Consider the following 5055-nt stretch of genomic DNA (forward strand, 5'->3'; position numbering starts at 1 on the left):
TTTACAGACTGTAACCACCTATCTCACGGTTGTGAGACGTGGTTATGGCTGAAATTTTACCGCGATTTCGCTGGAAGCGGGTGCAATTTTTCAGATTAGCATTTTTCAGATTAGCATGCTAGAGGGTAACGACCCCCCTCCCATTTTATTCCAAATCCGAAAAAAGAAATGTGATGGGAAAGTATGGGGGCCTGTAGAGAATTATCTAACGAAGAATTTCATCTATCAGACATATGAATTTGACACCCCTAATACACCCCCACGAGTACCTGAAAACTACCCTTAAAACCAAAAATGTCAATTTTTCATGAAATCGACCTTTTTAGCATTGTATTCTCGTATTTTTTTACGTAAAATTATTAATATTAGCCTAGTGGATATATTTATTATCATTGTTTAATTAATTTGCAATTATTTAAACAAATAGAATTTGTTTAAATAATTATTTTTCTGGAAAATTCGTTTTTCCCCCTAAAAATTATTACTATTAGTCTAGTAGAATATTTATTAATATGGGTTAATTACTGTTTTATTATTTAAACAAGTGTGATTTGTTTAAAATGTTTTTTTTCCTTAAAAATTATTACTATTGGTCTAGTGGAATATTTATTAACATTAGTTCATTAATTTTAAATTCTTTAAACAAATGGAATTTCTGTAAATAATTTTTCATTGAAAATTATTAATATTTCTTCAGTGGAGTACTTATCAACATTGTTTGATTAATTTTATTTGAAAAAAAAATGTTAATAAAAATTATTACTGAAATATTACTGATAAATTACTTATTATTAAATTAATTATTAATCATTTATTAATAATTACTGATAAATATTCCACTAGCCAACAGTAATAATTTTTATTTTAAAAAACATCGAAACGAAATTATTTAAACAAATTCATTTTGTTTAAATAATTGAAAATAAATGACCTAATACTAATAAATATTCCACTAAACCAATAGTAATCATTTTTAGGAAACAAATTGAAAATAAATTATTTAAACAAATTCCATTTGTTTAAACAATACAAAATTAATGAACCAATGCTATTGAATATTACACTAGGCTAACAGTAATAATTTTGAGGAAAAAAAATAAATTTTCGAAAAAAAATTCAAACAAATTCCATTTGTTTAAATAATTAAAAATTAATTAACCAATGATAATAAATATTTCGTTACACCAATATTAATAATTTTAAGTAGAAAAATACCAGAATACAGTGCTCAAAATGTCGATTTCATGAAGAATTGACATTTTTTGTTTTAAGGGTAGTTTTCAGGTACTCGTGGGGCTGTGTTAGGGGCGTCAAAACTATATATATGATACATGAAGTTCTTTGTTGGATAATTCTCTACAGGCTCCCATACTTTCCAGTTACATTTTTTCAAAGCCTAAAAAATTATTCCAAAAACTCAAAAATAAATATTATTGTTTCTTCGTACAAACATTTACAAATACGATAAAAATGGAATCAAATCGTTAAAAGCATATTAACTTTAATAAAATACACAGTTCCAAATTGATACGTAAAATTTATGTGCACATATCAATTCGTCATCCACGTTTATCTGCCCGACTTGTAAGATAAATTGAATAGAATACGAACTTTTGCGCCGTTTTTTTTCATGACATGATGTCATTCAGAAATTAAATTTTATGGAGAAAAACAAGTAAATGTTTATTGCCCTTTCTAGACAAGAAGAAAATAAATACAATTTGAATACATTTTTTAATACCTACACTCTGCAACACCTTGGCATAAATTGCGCCTTGCCTTCCTTCAGTCCACGTAAAAGTAATGAATAAATCGATTTTATTGCACTACTAGCGACAATTGAGAAATTGACAATTACATAACAATTTCTAGAATACCTTGACATTACATATAAATTTATTTTCGCAGCATAAAATGCTTTTTTGTTACAATATTTACAAACAAGTAAGTTATCAGTATCATACGTCAAAAATTATGTTCGTATCGTGTGCGATAGGTACCCTAATTCGACCACCTTAGTAATGTTGAAAAAATTAGTTTTAAGTTTAAAGAAATATAGAAACTTGAAGAAAATTGCTTTACAAATAAGGATCAGATTATTATTATCCGCGGCTATTATTTAAATAGCAAGTGTATAATTATGAAGCAAGCAATGTTTACTAACCTTTCTTCTAAGAGCCACGTTGCACGGGTAGATTCAGTTGGATCATGGTCGAATGAGATGAGAGTCGTTCAGTTGAGTCACAGAGTATAATAATGAGACTGACCATGCTGTAGATTTCATGTTTTGACTGCGGTGTCTGCACCTTAATCGACAGGTTCTGGAATCATTGCAGTAGTAGCGCATGCGCACCTCACTCAACTATCTCTTTCTCCTACCAACAGGGATGGGAAAGTAAAATACCCTAGATAATTTACATAGTTTTTACGGTAAATTACTAGTTACTTTACGTAAATACTTTCATTATTATTACACCATTAAGCCATTTCCCTTTCGGGGTAGGCTTGACTCACTCGGCAGGGGAAAGGAGTAGTGTGTGGATACGCGATGTAAATTACGCGTATATGGAACTTTACGTTCTGCGTTTTCCGTTTCCCTCCATAAACATAACCTCTAAAACGTCTTGCCTTTCGCAAACATTCCTTAAAATAGGTAAATTAAAAAAATCGTATAGGTACTTAAATTTATCATAATGTAGTTGGTTTATCAGTGTATATTTTTTTGTTAAATGTTTTTTTTTACCGGTCACAAATCAATAATTTTTAATATTCAAATTTTCAAATTCAATATTAAAAAAATATTGATTTTTGACCAGTAGACAAAAGCACTTGACATCAATTTATTTATTAAGTATTAAATTTACCAATATTTCACAACAACAATAATAAGAAGATAGATTAGATATACATGTGAAAAATCACAACAAATTATGAAGGTTTTTTAGGTTTGAATAATTCACCGGTATTCTTAAAAAAATTATATTAAAATACATTTCAATTACAAGTATTTAAATAAACAAAAATAAAAATTGTTCTTAATTATCCCTTGTTGACGTTGATATTATTTTTTAATGGACAATATTGAAACTGGAAAAAAATTCTTAGAAATGCCGGTACCAGAAATTCAAAAAAGTGTAGTTATGCACAGTTCTACAGTTCCACCATCTTGGTACGTAATTTAACAGGTATTTTACGTAAGAAACCTCCAGTTACGCGTAACTGCACATCCCTGCCTACAAACAAACAAAAATACCGCAAATCGTAGTGCACATGAGCAACTCCTTTAGCGCAGCCTTAACTTGCAAATTAACGTTCACTTACAGCAGGCAAAACCTAAGATTTCAAATCGGTACCTTTCTTATTTATTATTCCGTGGTTGAGTATAAGTTAAGATACCAGATGGAGCCATCTGCTGGGTTATTTGATAGTCCTTGGCCTAAAAGGTACATTAGGGTGGTCCAAAAAATCGATTTTTTGTGATCGATTTTTCCTAATGTTTTCGTTTCCTGGAGAATGAAAATCCGTAATTTTTTTTTCATTTTTTTTCAACTTTAACCCATGCCTCCGATCTGTTGAAATTACCATGGTTTTTGAAAAAAAATTACTTGTTACCAATAAATTTTCATTTTGACGCCCCAATCCCCTTTTATTGTGCGCGGAAAATTCCCCAAAATCAATAAGTGAAGAGTTTTCAAGTATTTTTTGTACAATTTTGAATTGTTTCAACAATTATGATTGATTAGCCATTTTTCCCTCTGTAAATCGTAAAAAATTATTATCTTTCGGGATTAATGATAGAAAGTTGATAAATGTCAAGAGAACTACTTCTTATTTAACATAGTTGGTAATTATTTAAACAATTTTTATTTGTTTAAATAATTTATTCTGCTAAAAATCGTGAATAGTTATTATTTTATGGTATTGATGACACAATTAACGAATGTTGAAAGCAATATACATTTTAGGATATTTGGGAATTATTAAAAAAAAATGTATGTCCTTAAACCATTTTTCCCCTACAAAGCGTGAAAAAGTTATTATTTTCTAGAATTAATGACACAATTAAAGGATGTGGAGAGAAATATTCCATTGTGTGGAATTGGAACTCGCCTCGTTGAGATGAAATATTGACGAAAACGAACGAAGTCCAACTAGATGAAATGAAATCATGAAATTTAGTCTTTAAAAAATTATTTCTATTTATTTCTATCTGTGGAAAATAAGGCAAGTTATTGAACTGAACAGAGATGTGCAAAATCATTACGCAAAAATTAACGAAAAGAGGGAAAGTTCATGCGTCGCGGGATGATCAAACATCTGATTCTAAAATCTCCCGAGCTACCCTATTCTCACGTAGTCTCATTCTTCCGTCCAATGAAATCTTTAGCTTTTACCCCATCCTAGACAAAACCATATCTAAACCGTAGTTATTCAACGCCACAAAACTGTTAAACGCACAGATTAAAGTATTGGTAATATTTGTTGCAGGACATTTTTTAGAGGGATAAAGTTTTCAGATACCTTCGCGTTTTTCAAAACACACGTTTTGTCATAAAAAAGCAAAAGAAAGTTTAACTTTCAACGCGTTTGTTTAAACAATAAAAAAATATGTTAAATAAAAAATGTTACTTTTCATCTTCATGAGCAGTATCATTTATTCGAAAAATAATCCATCTTCAGGATTGACAGGGGAAACATTGTTTCAACAAATAATAATTTTTAAGTAAACTGAAAATTAGTTTTAAAATACTTCGCCCTCAATGCGACAAGAAACTTGTCTCTTCATTCGAATCAGTGGAATTTCACTGTAAATCAGTGAAACACTTAGAGGAGAGTACTCGAATATGAGATATTCTCGTAATATGAGATAGCGGGGTATCTGCTAAACTAAGAGACCCACTCACTCTGTTGGTTCTATCATTAACTTGTAGCCCTTGAAGAAAGAGTAATTTCGTGGTATACGAGGGTGGATTGATAAGTTTCCGGCCTGACCAAGAGATGGCGCCACTAGGCCTACCTTGAGGTGGCGTTCTATAGTACCATCCTTAGATAGCT

The 5055-nt window shown here is 30.1% G+C and overlaps 1 protein-coding gene across 2 annotated transcripts in view; it reads right to left on the bottom strand.

Moving 5' to 3' along the window:
• LOC117177211 overlaps window positions 1-2310 on the bottom strand; it is an 11416-nt gene extending 9106 nt beyond the window's left edge. For both annotated transcript variants that reach the window (XM_033367758.1, XM_033367757.1), the window contains exon 1: window positions 2165-2310. The gene's annotated coding sequence lies outside the window, so the exon portion shown is untranslated. The remainder of the gene's footprint in view (window positions 1-2164) is intronic.
• Window positions 2311-5055: the final 2745 nt, after the last annotated feature.

Source organism: Belonocnema kinseyi, chromosome 7 (assembly GCF_010883055.1).
Source record: "Belonocnema kinseyi isolate 2016_QV_RU_SX_M_011 chromosome 7, B_treatae_v1, whole genome shotgun sequence".
Taxonomy (NCBI): domain Eukaryota; kingdom Metazoa; phylum Arthropoda; class Insecta; order Hymenoptera; family Cynipidae; genus Belonocnema; species Belonocnema kinseyi.